The 16,678-nt window shown below is 39.8% G+C and overlaps 1 protein-coding gene and 1 long non-coding RNA gene across 3 annotated transcripts in view; one reads left to right on the top strand and one right to left on the bottom strand.

Moving 5' to 3' along the window:
- The window catches only part of LOC149317173 (uncharacterized), a 139,894-nt gene that overhangs the window by 10,321 nt on the left and 112,895 nt on the right, over nt 1-16,678 (bottom strand). Inside the window, exon 3 of the long non-coding RNA XR_016280594.1 lies at nt 835-901. This is a non-coding gene — a long non-coding RNA (uncharacterized LOC149317173). The remainder of the gene's footprint in view (nt 1-834; nt 902-16,678) is intronic.
- CDH7 (cadherin 7) overlaps nt 1-16,678 on the top strand; it is a 177,187-nt gene that overhangs the window by 88,536 nt on the left and 71,973 nt on the right. The gene's annotated exons all lie outside the window — the stretch shown is intronic.

The raw sequence follows: 16,678 nt of genomic DNA, 5'->3' as shown, positions 1-16,678 counted from the left end.
TAACAGAGGCAGGACTCTGGGATGTGAGGATGTATGTTTTGATGCTGTCAGCTTCCTTGATTGTGTTCACACAGGGGAGGGATAAAATTTTTTATTATCATTATTATTATTAGAGAAAGGAGTAGAGAGAGATCTTAGTTTCCCTGTAGTAAATTCAGGCAAAAGCTAGCTGTTTCATCTCTCCTTAGTTGTGGGTTCTTCCTCACTAATAACATCCACCATCTTGACATACTCTGATGTTGCCTGGCCACATACTGTATGTCCCATGTTTTATCAGTAAAATCTTGGAGGCTGTAGTTTTTTGTGGGTTTTTTGGGCTATGTGGCCATGTTCGAAAAACCCACAAAAAACTATGGATGCCGGCCATGAAAGCCTTCAACTTTACCTTGCAGGCTATGTTGTATTTTTACTGTAGGGAAAGGGCAGGGTACCTGTTTGATTTTCTGTCTCAATAACTTGGCTGGTCTTGGGTAATATACTTTCACATGAGGTGGTAATACCATTTACTCTCTGCTTCAGGTCAAAATACCTTCGGTGATCAATTGGTAGATGACAACTTAACTTACGGCATAATACAAAACCAATCACATTTGTTTTTATTTGAAGAAGTTCTGTGTTATGAAGGCAATTTTCAAAAATAACACAGCAATAGTCAAGAACACCAGAAGCAACTTTAAAAACCTTTACAACAATTAAAAACCAGAATAAAATTGTCATGGATTATTTGAAGCGTAGTCTTCTGCATGATTATTCAGAAATAAACTTGAGTTTAATGGAGATATAAGAAATTTGACTCAGTTTCCCCCCCTTCCCCCCCCCCCCCTGGAATCTTACCTGCAGTTTGTTCTGCTCCCTTTTTTATATTTATCTTGGACAGCAAAACTTTTGTATTTTCTTCTCACTGAAATTCCAAAAAAAAAAAAAAAAAAAAAAAAAAAAAGAATTATAGGCATTTTCCTAATTTTTTTATTTATTTATATAATTTACCAAATTTTCACAGGTTCCTTCATTCACTAAAACATGCTTCTGTTTTTTCTGTCTATTACATATGTTTTAGTTATTCCCATTTTAAAACATGTGCTTTCTTTTGTCCACAATTTATTTCTTTATTTCTCTTGCAAAGTTGTGAATTCTGAGGGTGATGTGCACATTTTCTCACAAGTTTTGTGATGTGCCAAAGAAATTTAATTTACTCAATCTTAATTCCTGGTATGGATTGTGTTATAGCAATGCTCCCAGAGCTGTTCTGTGATTCAGACATATGACTTGTTCATTGAAAATCAGAAATAGGACTTGCTTCCAGGTTTTGAAGACAGCCTTTTTTGATATGTGTGATAGCTTCCTTCAGACTTCTTGTGTGGTGATTACTAGATAAGATATTAGTTGTGTAATCACCCTGCCTTTCAAAAAGTTTTACAGGGGGTCCATGCATTGCCGTCTTGCATTTGTAACCCTCAAGTGTTTTCTTCCATCTTTTTCCTACTACAAAAATCTGTCAAGAATGATGGTTAGCAATACAATGCATTTTGATTGGTAGAGTTAGGAGCTCTGAGTCTCAACAATACTATATCTCAATAGCCTTTGATTGTGGCCTTTTAAATATCTGCATTGGATATGCTAATAAATGCATGATGCTGGCCATTTTTGTGTATTGAAGTAGTTTGAGCTTACTTAAATTATATTATTTGATAGTAAATCTAGGTTGGGAATTAACCTGCCTCATTGGTATAGAGTTAGAAGAATTGGTGGACTACTGTATTTATTAAAGGGTGATTTACATTCAAGAGATGGTGAAAATCGTTCCTACCTAGGACTCTTATGTTTGCTATGTTTTCATTCCCTTGGTTACTTTGCCTGCCCCTAAACTGTATCTCTATCTGTTCAACTGAACTTATAAGTTACTGAAATGCTAGAAATTTGGGGACTAGAGGAACATTTGGTGGGAGGAAGAATTCTTATTGAGCTAAACCCTTCTTAGAACTACTGTATATACTTGTGTATAAGTTGACCTCATGTATAAGTCAGGGGCAGGTTTTGGGGGCAAAATTATGGATTTTGATATGACAGATGGATAAGTCAAGAGTCAAACTCAGGGGCATGTAAGAAAAGATCTAAATGGGGGGAACACCACTTCGCTTCCTCCCTCTCCCTCTCTGGACCTCTCCCAAGGGTCTAGGCATACAAAATGTGGACCCAAACCTCCAATTTACTTCCCTTCCCCACAATGTTACCCAAGGCTGATGGCTTGTAAAAAAAGTGGACACAAACCTCCAATTTACCTCCCTTCCCCACAAATTTCCACAAGGCTTGAAAAAGGGGGACACAGACCTCCAATTTCCCTCCTTTTCCCACAACTTTTCCCAAGGCTTATGGCTTGCAAAAAAAAAAAAAAAAAAAGGGGGGGGCACACACCTCCAATTTCCCTCCCTTCTTCACAACTTTACCCAAGGCTGCTGGCTTACAAAAAAAGAGACACAGACCTCCTATTTTCCTCCTTTCCCCACAATTTTCCCCAAGGCTGATGGCTCTCAAAAAAAGGAGACACACACTTCTGATTCCCCCCCCCTCACCTCCCTCCCATCTTCACACCTTTCTCAAGGCTCACAAAAAATTATTACCATATTGACCCATATATACATCTACCTAGGATTTTGGAGCCCACTTTTGGGCTTAAATTTTTCAATTTGTAGATGAATATGTATGGTAAACCCTTGCTCAGTAGGACAATTAAATAAGTAGCATACACATCATTTCCACATGTTACTTAACTGATATTTGTCATATGTGAACAGTAACTGTTTCTAATATTATGCTACTTCATAAAATAGTTCCGTATTAGACTACAAGGTCTCCTGGACACAGTTTCCTTCCTCATTTTTACAAAACAGATCTCTAACAAAAAGTTTGTAAAAGCAATTAAAAGACTGAAATAGGCAGGAAAAAGCAACTTCCAGCCACTTTGTAGACAAGGCATGCAGACAACGCACACACCCCCAGAGTATCCAGAAGCTGTGCACAGAGCATGCCCTGCTGGGAAAAGCTGGCACAAAAAGGAGCAGGGAAAGTCCTCTCTTTGCTGGCATCCCATTCAGGAGTCAGGACTGGCACCGTTCAGTCAGCAGAGCCCTGCGCTGATCAGGGTGGGAGCGGTCTCTGGCCACTCCTTTTCTCCCATCTGCATGACCCCAAGATAAATCTTGTGTATATATTCATAAGATTTGCTTTATAAGAAAATTCCTTTGAGAACTGATTCAGATGTGTTTGCACTGTTTTGTGCTGTTGTTGTGCACCTTCAAGTCATTTCCAACATATGGTGACCCTAAGACAAACCTATCATAGGGTTCTGAGGCTCAATGTGTGTGAATTGTCTATAGACACCCAGTTGCCTTCTGTCTCTGAATATCAGGTGTCTGATATGCCCACCTTATTCTGGTGATAATGCTAGTCATGCCCCTTACATGGGAGTTGTTTCAAGATGGATACCCAATTGAAATTTTTATAAATGTGTGGTTATTTTTTGGTGGGGAGGGGGAATAAGCTTCAAGGTTAAAGTCTGTCTAGAAACCTCACTCTATCAATAGGACATTCACTTTCTGCAATCCCATATATTTAAGGACTCTTGAAATACTCACAATTAATTTACTTTAAAAAATAAATAAATTCTAAGGTTGAATTCTTGTCATAGTGACCAGATGCCATAACTGCAAAGGAGAATAGGGTAGCAGAAAATGTAGGAAATTCAATAAAATGTAGGACATGACAAAATAAAAGCTAAAAATACTAATATAAATGTAAATTTATGGTTCTTAATTATCCTCAGGATGGAAGACATTTTGAAATTACTCCTGGATAGAAGGTTGAAATGTAGGACATGTCCTAGAAAAGGAAGACGTCTAGTCACCCTAGTTTGGATGAGTCTTGGCATTGATTAACTCACATGCAAACTCCAAATGAAACTCAGTTTATTTGCTTATACTTTTGGTGTGGACTTTGTACTTTATGAGAACACAGGAATAAGCCTGGCTGGCCTAAAACAGTACTGGATCATTGTAGTTTCTTACTTCTCAAGCTGCTCTGTGAAAAAAAAAATCCTCACAGTCATTTTTGGCTTATCAATTTTACTTTATTTTATTTTTCTTACATTTACATTGTTTATATTATATTATTTTACACACACATCTTGTTAAACATAAGAACCTCACATTGTCCATTTTCTGGGTAGAAAACCTTTCCAATATTATCTGAAATGTTTCAGGCAATCAGAAGGAGTCTTGAAGATCAAATTGTATATAGATCTCGTCAAAGTTCTAATTCCATGTTTTATTTGCTTCATCCTTGCTATTGAACTGGCATTAGCAATCCAGCAGGATTTATAAGATGCCCCAGTGTGGTTGTAGAACTTGTCATTGCAGTTATGTATGCTGCTGTGGCTCCCTTAAGAATTATCAGCAGTAAACATAGAGCTTACTGCTGGAGGAATTTGTAAGGATTGTTGTCAGTAATGGCAGGCCTTGAGAGCTCTGTTAGCACTTCCTAGAGAGATTGTAAATTACAATATGACAACACGCAAGCATTCAGAAGAATGGAAATACACTCAATAATGGCTATAACATTAAAGGGGAAAAGCGGAGTATGTGAACTTTATGGTAGGTACCCATACAACATTGGCTGTAGAGATCCAGTTCCAAAAGTCACAGTTTTACTGTCCTGGGTTAGAATTTCACTGTACTGTTGCCAGAACAAGTTATGCCAAAAAAGAGGAAAAAAGAAGAAGAGTTAAGTGTTTTTACTGTCATTTCCCTTCTTATTTTTATGAGATAGAAAATCTCATAGAGTAGAAACACTCTAGGCAAGTTCGATGTTACACTATCCTTACAATATTGTTGGGTTTATTTTTTTTTGGGGGGGGGGGTTTGCTAAAAAAACAACATTGTTTTTATTGCAGGAAAAAAGTGCTACATGTACTAAGACATGATCCAGCTAGATCCATTATTAAAAACTAGATGCTAGGTCATATACAAATGGAAGGATTTTTTTTTTTTTTTTTTTTTTTTACATACAGTGGGCCTTTTGTATCCACAGGGGTTTGGTTCCAGGATCTCCTGTCGATCATAAAATCTGTAATTTGACAAGTCCCATTATATACAATGGCATAGTAAAATAATGTCCCCTATATCAAATGATGAAATCAAGATTTGGTTTTTGGATGACTGAATCCTTGTATATCAAGTCTGTGAATATGGAGGACTGACTGTATTTAGCAAATGGCCTCTCAAGATTTTCTGCCCTTGGGCAAGGAAGAATTTTGTGACAATGTTCATTTTACCCAATTTTGTTAAGTGGAAGAGAAATTAAAGGGGAAATTTCAGGGCAGGAACTCTTATTCCTGGATGCTGCAGCACTATTTCTAGTTCCCTAAGTTCTTATTAAAAGTTGTTGTTCCATATAATGGTAGCCCGTACAGCAGTGGCATCCTGGTCACTATTTTGCATCCTCTATAATGCTTTCCACACTGATGGCACTACCTTTCCACAGTTTCCCTGTGAAGCAAGAGGTTACACTGATAGCAGCAGTGCTGCTGGAAGGGTCTCCCATGTCAGATAGGCATTTGCTCAGACTAAATATGCCAAACAGCTACTATGCAGCATTAATTGTGAGGATGAAGGAAACAATACACTGAAGAACTATATGAAGTGATAAAAGGATGACCAGTTCATTCAAGGAAGAACCGTTTAAAAGTGAACCCAACTGGAAGAAATAAATCACTAGGAACAGAAGTCATACCAATAGACAAGCTACAGAAGCTTTGCATATCCTCCCACCCTGAGGCCTTGCCATTCAAAGAACATGAGAGATACTGCAGACTGGGTCAGTAGCAGAACATGTTATAAACCATACTGAGCATAAAATGCTATTTGAAAACACTGAAATGGTGGACCGTGCCAACAGCTATCAGGTCAGAATGCACAGGGAAGCCATTGAAATCCAGAAAGAACAAGACAACTTCAACAGGAAAGACGAAACCCTTCAGGTTAGCAAAGTTTGGCTACCAGTCCTGAAAAACACAAAAATCAAGACCCAGCAAAATGCAGATCAAAACCATCCAGGGTCAGGGGCTTTCCCAGCAGAAAATGATCACTAATTAAACAGACACTAATCCTCTCTGCATATCTTCCCACCTTGAGGCCTTGCCATTCTACACAGAAAAATGCACAGATTAGCATGTGACTCTACCCAGGGTCACACAGTATATATATACACCCCACTGTCCATGCCAACATTCTCTAAAGATGCCAGCCATAGATGCTGGCGAAAGTCAAGAATAAACTCTTCTAGCCCAAAAAACCCACAAAAATCTAAAGCTAGAGAAAATATGTATAGTGAACATATCATATGTAAAGCAGGTTGGGCTCAAAGGAAGGAGGCCTGAAAATTGGAGGAAGGAATATAAACAATTTAAGATATGCAGATGGAATCATACTACTAGCAGAAAATCACATAGACTTCGAACAATTATTGAAAAAAGTCAAGGAAGAAAGTGCAAAACAGGTTTACAGTTGAACCTTAAGAAAACAAAAATAATGACAGATGAATTACATAATGTTAAAGCAGTCGAAAATGACTTTGAAACAGTGGATGTTTAGCCATATCTTGGCTCAGTCATTAATTAGAATGGACACATTTCAGTCAAGAAATCAGAAGACTAGGACTTGGAGGGGCAGCTATGAAGAAATTAGACAAGATCTTGATGTGTCAAAATATACAATTAAATGCTAGAGTTAAGATGGTCCATGCCATCATATTTTTGATTTCTGTATAACATTGTCAAAGCTGGACAGTGAAGAAAGTTGATAGGAAGAAAATCAACATATTTTAGATGTGGTGTTGGGAAAGAGTTCTATGGATACTGTGGATTGCTAAAAAGACAAATAAATGGATCTCAGAACAAATCAAGCCTGAACTCTCCCTAAAATAATTCAAATCTTTGTAGTTCGGGCATGTCATTAGAAGACAAGACTGTCTAGAAATGGCAATAATGCTTGTTAACGTAGAAGGCAGTAAGAAAAAAGGTAGATAGTATTCCAAATGGATAGACTCAATCAAGGAAGCCACAGCCATGCGTCTGTAATACCTGAGTAGGGCTATTGATGATAGGGTAACTTGGAGGTTTCTCATTCATAGGCTCACCATTAGTCGAAGTAGACATGGTGGCAATTAACAAAACCAAACAACAATGATACTGTCCCTATTTTATTTTAATTCTATTTCACTAAGTGTATTGTATTGTACTGCATTGTATTTATATTACAATTGTCAGCCAAGATAGCTTACAAAATGATAAAACAAGATGTCCCCATGTCATTCCATGGCACTTGTGCTGGGGGAATGGTGGCCATTACAAAAGGTTGTTGGGTAATATTCAAATATGATTTTACAAAATTGTTTTTATTCTATAGACATAAGGAAAAGAAAATTTACAGTTTTCCCAGAACATTTTCTAGTGAAAAGCAAGAGCATAATTTGTCTTGAAAGCACTGACACTCCTCCCCATTCTCTTATCCATCCAGCCTTAAGGAGAGCACAAACAGTTATGCTGGAATTTTTGTAAGTTCTGTAACATTGTTTTCCTTGCCTTCTTCTTTTAGCTCCTTTGTTATGTGACCTAATGTTTTACCCTCAACTGATTCATGGTCATATCAAAATCCATTATTTTAGCACCCAAACCTACCCTCGACTTATACCTGAGGTCGACTTATAATTGAGTATATATGGTAATGCTTCCAGAGGTTTTGAAAACAAAATAATTTGATACTGCTGAATTTCAGATACCTTATACATTCTGCACATACTGGAGAAAGCCATGTTTGTTAGCCATGCAGAGAGGTTTTTTTATACATTATCAGAAACTTGTTCACCATTTAAAAGAAAAATCAAGTCTTTAATGCAGGTCAGATAGAAACTTTTAGTTGTTTATAAGGTATAAGGCCCACTGACCTCGCACTTTCCCTAAAATCCCATGTACTCAACTATGCTTAGAAACATTTTGCTCAGTTGTTGTGGAATATGAATATAGGGGAGGGATCAGTTTCCTCGGTAACAACAGACAAATGCCTCAAATCTGGTTCAGGATCCAGAAAGCAAGGTCCTGTTTAAAGTTGGGCTTCTACCAGAGAGCTAATGACTAGTTAGAAATGACTAGTTATTTCTAATTACATTTGACCCTCCTTATCCACGGATTTTTTATACACAGATTCAAACATCCATGGCTTGAAAATATTCAAAAAAGTATCAAACCTTGATTTTTCCATTTTATATAAGGGACACCATTTTGCTATGCCATTGTATTTAATGGGACTTGAGAATACATGGATTTTGTTATTCACAGGGGTTCCTGGAACCAAACCACAGTGGATAACAAGGGGCCACTGTATTTCCTTTTACTAGAACTGAAGTCATAACTTAATTGATTACGATTGTAACAATGCGGAAAACCTAATGGTGTTTCTGATACATTACCTGTTTCAATTGCTGCTTTGAGATTTGCCTCATCCTTATGCCATTGAACTGTGCTCTGTTGTGGGTTTGAGGTAAGACAAGGTGGACGGATGCTTTTATACTACAGCGCAGCAGCATACATGTTTAATTGGAAGTAGGTAGTTTTGTGAAATGGGGAATGCAATTGAGGCTGTCTTATCCAAAATGATTGGGACCAGAGTCGTTTTGAATTTTGGATTTTTATTTTATTTTTGGAATACCTGTATTTGCATATATGTACAAAATGGAGATATCATGCAGATAGGACCAAAGTCTAAACACAAAAATCATTTATGTTTCATATACACCTTATACATATAGTGTGAAGGGAATTTTATACAATATTTTAATAAGTTTGTGTGTGAAACAAAGTTTGTGTACCTTGACCCATCAGAAAGCAAAAATGTCACTGTCTCAGCCATCAATGAAAAGAGATTTTGTTTTTGGAATTTTTTAGAAATTGGAATTCCAGATAAGGGAGACTCCATCTGTAATAACTTCTTAAAAATATGGAAATTCTGTGCTCACCAAGTTCTTTGAAAGTCTTGGCAGTGTAGCTGGTTATTTTGTAGTTTCAGAAATGCTGTTCCATTCTTGTTTCAGAAATGCTGTTCCATTCTTGTAAATACTAATTCACATTGAAAATGTGTGTGTGTGGGGGGGGGGGGGACACAGCATCATCATGCTAAAAGGTTCTAGATCAGTGATTCCCAAACTTTTCTCCCCCAGGTGTTTTGGACTTCATCTGTGAGAAGTCCCAGCCAGCTTGGCCAACAGTTAGGGATTCTGGTAGCTGAAGTCTAAAACATCTGTAGGACCGAAGTTTGGGAACCACAGCTTTAGATTATGCCTCAGTTAACACTAACTAAATAGGTAGCTAAACCAACGCTAAACCAATCAACACAATAATAATAATAATAATAATAATAATAATTTGTTTTATTTATATACTGCTATTCTAAAGATCATAGCGGTGAACAGCAATTAAGCTAATTAGCAAGTAAGCTAATTTGCTCCCAACAGTCTGGGTACTCAATAATATGCAGGTGATTCTAGATAAAGATTTTCTATGCAGTTATCCTGCCTTGTCTATAGAATTTTAGGGGTCAGAGAAGAGTTTCACAAAACCTTCCTATGTTTTTTCACCACTTCTGTCTCCTTTTCCCCATACACACTCCCTCACCCTACAACTATTAAAGAAGGAAACATTGGTTGGGAACACTCTATAAGAAATATCCAATTGGCTTTGTACATAGACATGCCAAATGATGTGGTTTCCAGCCATGTTCGGGATGTAGCGTTTAGATGATGCACCCCCTGAATGTGGCTGGAAATCGCGCTGTCATTGCATCTTGCAAAAACAACTGGGCCAAAAAGGTGGAAAAATCCCCTCCTTTTCAGTGGCCTAGTTCAGGACTGCAGTAGTCACCCAAATCAGGACTGGGTGCATACAGTCACTTTGACCCTGGCACAAATGGTGCTGTAGCTATCCCACCAAAGTCCTTTTGGCCCATCTGTTTCACACCAGCATATACTTAAAAAAAAAAAAAGATTTCAGAAAGCTTTTTTTTTTTTTTTCAGGAAAGAAAAAAACAAAGCCTGTGCTAAATAGTGCATAATAGGCAATCTTCAGTTCTCTGGTGTAGTAGTTATCCTTTCCCTACAGACTGTTTTGACCTCTCCAATACACTGAACACTAGGTTTGACAAGCAGAAGGAAAGGCTGTTTTACTAACCCTCATCCAGAACACCTTGAACTTTGGATCAGTATTGTTATTATTAAAAATGAACATGTAAAATTAATGTGCTCTCTCTTTAAATATTATTATTATTATTATTATTATTATTGTTGTTGTTTATTTATATTTTCCTGCCTCTCTCAGATGGATCAAGGAGGGATTACAGTCTACTAAAATACATACATCAATACTTAAAATACATATAAAAACACATCAGTAAAATTAATAACAATTAATTTTAAAAACTAACTCATCATCAGTGGCAATGCAATGAGGTTATACAATGGTCAGAAGATGTTTCTTACATAAAGTCAGATGGGTAAGCCCATCGGAAGAGATCCGTCTTAAGTGCCCTCTTAAACGCTTCCAAGGAGGTAAGAAGACGGATCGCTTCCGGAAGACCATTTTACAACTTTGGAGTAGCTGCTGTAAAGGTTTTTTTGGAGGTCGATATGAGCCTAGTTGATTGATGTTATAACACATTCTTTCCAGTTATTCTGAGAGTGTGGGGCGGATTGTGTACAGAGAGGCACTCCCACAAGTAACTCGGGCCCAAGCCATTTAGGGCTTTAAAGGTAATAACTAACACCTTGTATTGTGCCCAGAAGCTGATTGGCAGCCAGTGAAGAGACTTTAAAACAGGTGTGGACGAACCGGTGACCAATCTGGCTGCAGGATTTTGAACCAGTTGAAGCTTCCGAACTTGGTACAAGGGTAGCCCCATGTAGAGCGCTTTACAGAAATCAATGGTGGAATAATGTACCTTCAACAGACCTGTTGTTGCTGTATGTCTTCAGGCCATTTCCAACTTAGGCTGACCCTAGTTGGCAAGGTTTGTTCAGAGGGGGTTTGTCATTGTCATCCTCCGAGACTGAGAGAGCACCCAAGGTCAAGCAATGGGTTTCCATGGCCAAGTGGAAGCTGGTCTGGACCAGTAGAAACTGGTCTGGACTAGTTTTGAAAATACTTATGCTTAGGGTTGCCATAATTCTCTATTAAAAACAGGGACAAAATGTAGGACAAATTTTAGACCAAAATATAGGACAATTGTAGGATAAAATTTAGCCAAAAATGTAGCACATTTAAGGTCCTCAATTTTTCTTAAATGTCCTACATTTTGGGCTAAATTTTATCCTACAATTGTCTTATATTTTGGTCTAAATTTTGTCCTACATTTTGTCCCGATTTTTAGTAGAGAATTATGGCAATCCTACTTATATCTCATAAATGTGCAGCCGTTTCTGTGAGAAACTGTGGAGCTATAGCAATAAAGAATATAGTGCAGAATGGATGGTGGAATGAATATGGCTGGTACCTCCTCTGTGAAACAATTAAGATATCATGGGAACACTGGTTTGAGTACACCATGAAACACAGGATAGTTTGTTATATCAGCCCTTCATATATTGTGTAACAGTCAGAGTTGCAAATAAACATTGTCAGGAAATAATGAATCAAAGTAGCAATGAGGGCTTCAAGAGTTGGTGAACCCTACCCTGCAGCCCTGGCCCATTCTTTCTTTGCCTATTTGTTGTTGCTGCCCATTCAGTTGTCTCTTCCTGCAAAGCAAGCAGTGACATTATTGGACAGATAGCTCCCATTAGACCCAACAAACATGCCTATTAGTGAGGCCTCATACTAGTCTAAAACATCTAGAGGCACCAGTTGGGAGATAATGAGTTAGGAGATTATCGCATTTGCTTCGTTGCCGGGATAGACCTGGGATGGAACTTTCTTAAGGCAGATCTTGTCGCATTCACCCATCGCCAGGCAGTATGCAGCCCGTATGCAACCTGGGCTTCTCAGGGCTTGTCCCACATCTTTTCAAACATGGGATAATCCCATTCTTGAAAAGCTGTGAGAGAAGCCCGGGTTGTATATGGCCTGTATACTGCCCGGAGATGGGTGAATGTGATAAGATCTGCCAAAAGAAAGTTACATCCCAGGTCTATCCTGGCAGCGAAACTAATGCAATAATCTCTTTAGAGACTATCTTCCACTTGCTTAACCTTCTTTTATGATGTCCTGAGAAGATTTTTGTACTGAAGTGTGTTTGGATTATATTGTAATATATTCCATAGTATAAAACCTAATTCTTTTATTATTATTTGTGTAGTAATGTATGTAACAATTATTTATTGTAATAAAGAGTAATGTACAATATTATAAGAGAGAATCAGTGCAACTGTCATTTTGTTCTCTCTGGGATTGTGCACAGGGTTTCTGGTTTCAGTTTGGAGTCCCACCCACTGATTTGGATCTAGAATCAGTTTTGTCTGAATCAATCCAGATCTGGTTCAATTCACACCCCAAATCCAAATTGAGATACAAAAATCTAGATTGCTCGTTACCTGTAATGGGAAACCAAAATTAATGTACTGCAACTTTGTTTCTTCATTTTCACTTATCTGATGAAATTTAGAGACTTGTTACACATAAAAATGGATTACCCCAGCCAAATTTCACACAGCTCACTTCAGGGCCCTTGTGCTAGGTACCTCTAAAGTTTATCTCCCCTTCTCCAAATGTTTCCAAAGAAGGGGAAAGACAAAGGAGCAGGATTAATGTTTTGTAAAGGCAGACAGACAAGTAAAGAGGCAAAGCATTAATCTTCAGAAGTTTCTTTCTTCTTAAAACAGGATGTCAGACATAAAGCATTGCTCAACTGTGTCTGATGAAATTTAACTAAATATTATATATGATGGTGATCATCATCATTATCAAATAACAATTTGCTCAAGAAGAGAATGACTTTGCTGTATTCTTCTGGCAGACAAACCTATGGAATTCAGTAACTCAGCAGAAGAAAGGGGGGTGAGAAGAGGATTTTTAAAAAATATTTTGTTTAAATATCCCTGATATTATTATTATTATTATTATTAACCTTTATTTATGAAGCGCTGTAAATTTACACAGCGCTGTACATGCAATCTTTTTAGTTAGACGGTTCCCTGCCCTCAGGCTTACAATCTAAAAAGACATGACACAGAGGGAGAAGGGAGTGGTGACGGGAAAGGGTAAGAGGTCCAGCAGTTCCTCTCAACCTCCGAGGCCTGGACCAAGGCAGATGGACAGGAGGGAGGGCTTGGCTTCAAAATGGAAGGTTAATCATTATCCAGGGAAAATACATACTCACAAGTAGGATAATACATATACAGTACATAGCAATACAGGAAATGGATCAATAAACAGTCAACAACAGAACATCGGATAGTAAGCAACAATTATGCGAAGTCTGGGAAGGCTTCTCTGAACAGGATGGTTTTCAACTCCGTTTTGAAGCTGGTTAAAGAAGCGATGACTCTTGCTTGTGGGGGAAGAAGGTTCCAGGAGTGAGGGGCAGCAAGTGAAAAGGGGCGAATCCGGGATGGGGCAGAGGAAATCATGGGCTGAGACAGGAACCCTTGACTACCAGAACGGAGGGCCCGAGTGGGAAGGTGAGGAGAAAGAAGGTCTGATAAGTAAGGAGGGGCCAGTCCATGGAGGGCTTTGAATGTCGACAGCAGGAGCTTATACTGAATGCGGAAAGGGAGAGGGAGCCAGTGAAGGGATGCCAACACAGGAGAGATGTGGTCAGAGCGGTGGGTGGAAGTGATAATGCGTGCAGCTGAATGCTGGGCAGGGATTAAAGGACGGAGGTGAGAAAGAGGAAGTCCAGCCAGGAGGACATTACAGTAATCAAGACGTGAGATCACTAGGGCATGGACCAGGATCTTGGCAGTAGAGGCGGAGAGATATGGTCGGATTTTGGCAATATTGTACAAAAAGAATCTACAAGCCTTGGCTGTGGTCTGGATCTGAGGGATACACGACAGAGAAGAGTCAAAGATAAAGCCAAGACTGCGGGCTTGCTGGACTGGTTGAATGGAAATGTTGTCCACAGAGACAGAAAAGGAGTGTTGAAGGTTGGGCTTAGGAGGAAAGACAAGAAGCTCCGTCTTGGACATGTTGAGCTTCAACCGCCGATGGCGCATCCACTGTGAGACAGCTGTAAGGCAAGACGAGACTTGCTGTTCAAGCCTTGGAGAAAGGTCAGGGGCAGAAAGATACAGCTGGGTGTCATCAGCATACAGATGGTAGGAAAAACCAAAAGAGCTGATGAGTTTTCCTAAGGACAGTGTGTAGAGAGAAAACAGAAGGGGACCCAGAACAGAGCCCTGGGGAACTCCAACAGATAAGGGAACAGGAGAAGAAGTCTGACCCCCTGCAACTACTGCAAAAGATCTGCCGGACAAGTAAGATCTAAACCAGTCGAGAACAGAGTCTGAGAACCCAAGGTCAGAGAGTATGTCAATTAGGAGACAGTGATCAACAGTGTCGAAGGCTGCAGACAAATCGAGAAGAATGAGAACAGAGTAAAGGCCATTAGCCTTGGCCTGTAAAAGGTCATTCGAGATCTTTGTGAGAGCTGTCTCTGTGGAATGCCTTGGGCGGAAACCAGACTGATAGGGATCAAGGATGGAGTTGGTTTCGAGAAACTTGAGACAGCGTGAATAAACAACCCGTTCCAAAACCTTAGAAAGAAAGGGGAGAAGAGAAATCGGACGATAGCTAGACAAAGAGGAGGGGTCAAGAGAAGGTTTTTTCAGAATTGGGGAAATGAGAGCATGTTTGAAGTCCGAAGGGAAGGAGCCTGTAGAGAGAGAGAGATTGAAGATATGGAGAAGCGAGGGCAGAAAGGAGGGAGCTATAGAGATTAGAAGACGAGTAGGAATAGGATCAAGAGGACAGGTAGCAGGTTTGGAAGAGTTCAGAAGTGTAGAGAGTTCATCCAAGGAGGCAGGAGGAAAGACAGAAAATTTGTTAGGCGAAGGCGATAGAAGATTAAATTTGTTAGGCGAAGGCGATAGAAGATTAAGAGCAGAAGAAGAATCAGGAGGGACTATCTCAGAGCGAATAGTGGTAATCTTAGAGATGAAATAGTTAGCAAAGTCATTAGGAGAGAAAGATGAAGAGACAGGAGGAGAGGGAGGTTTAAGCAAAGAGTTGAAGGTGGAGAACAAACGCTGCGGGCACCTCTCATTGGCAGAGATCAATGATTTGTAATAATTCTGTTTAGCCATAGATAGGGCGCGTGAGAAGGACGAAAGAACGAATTTGAAATGGATAAAATCAGCCCACTCTTTGGACTTTCTCCAAAGACGTTCGGCCGCTCTAGAGCAGGACCGGAGAAACTTAATGTTGGGGGTAAGCCAGGGCTGAGGCCTAGTCTTAGAGGAAGAAGTGCGTACAGAGACAGGGGCAAAATGGTCAAGAGTTGAGGAAAGAGTGGAGTTAAATAAAGACATAGCTGAATCAGCAGAATCCCCGAGATTTAGGGAAGAGAGAGATGAATCCAGGGTCAGACCAAGATGGTTAGAGTCAACAGATTGAAGATCACGAAAAAGGCGTTGAATAGTATGGCGAGGAGGAGGAGTATAAGTGAGAGCAAAGGAGATTAAATGATGGTCAGATAGTGGAAAGTCAAGTGCCAGGTAGTCAGAAATGGCGCAGTTTGCAGCAAGAACTAGGTCAAGACAGTGACCAAGAGAATGAGTTGAAGAGTTGGAGTGTGGTTGGAGGCCAAAAGAAGCTAGCAGAGAGTTAAAGCGAGATGTTGTAGGGTTATTGGAATCGTCAACGTGGATATTGAAGTCACCTAGGATCAGAGTGGGGACTGAATCTGAAAGGAAGAATGTCAGCCATGATTCAAAGTCAGATAGGAACTGGGTGGCAGAACCAGGAGGGCGATAGATGACTGCAACCCGGAGCTGTAGAGGAGAAAAGAGTCTAATAGGATGAAACTCAAAGGAAGAGAAACGATAGCTGGGGGGAAAAGATAAAACTTGAAACTGGCAGGAGTTAGATAGCAAGATACCAACCCCTCCTCCTCGACCCTCAGGACGGCTTGTGTGGGTGAAGGAGAGACCACCAAAAGAAAGGGCAGCGGAGGTTGCAGTATCATGGGCTGGGAGCCAGGTTTCTGTGAGAGCAAGGAGATTAAGGGATTTGGAGAGAAAAAGGTCGTGGATTGCTGTTGCTTTAGGGGCAGCAGAGCGGCAGTTCCAGAGGGAACAGAGGAAGGGAAGCAGGGAGACCGGGAGAGGCCGAATGGGGATCAGGTTAGGAGAAATGTGGCGAGCCATGGGAAGGATGGGGTTCACAGAGGAAAGAAAGAGGTGAAGCTGGCTTTACAATTAAAGGTCAACAACAACAACAATAACAATAATGACAAAAACAATAATAATATTGCCAGCTCAGTCCTTCTGGGGACGAGTCCGATGCAAGCAGGAAGTTCTTCCAGGGAGCACTTGTCCTTCTTCCTGTGGAGAATTCTGGGACCAGCAGGAGAGTGAGATGGAGCCAGGTGCCTTCTGGGAAAGGTAGAGTTCCTTTGTGTAGGGCAGATGGGAAGCCCTACCTCCT

The sequence above is a fragment of the Sceloporus occidentalis genome, unplaced genomic scaffold (assembly GCF_023333645.1).
Source record: "Sceloporus occidentalis isolate IW3139 unplaced genomic scaffold, rSceOcc1.0.p SCAF_3, whole genome shotgun sequence".
Lineage (NCBI taxonomy): Eukaryota > Metazoa > Chordata > Lepidosauria > Squamata > Phrynosomatidae > Sceloporus > Sceloporus occidentalis.
The sequence above is the reverse complement of the archived record's forward strand: the minus strand, read 5'-3'. Positions and strand labels throughout refer to the sequence as shown.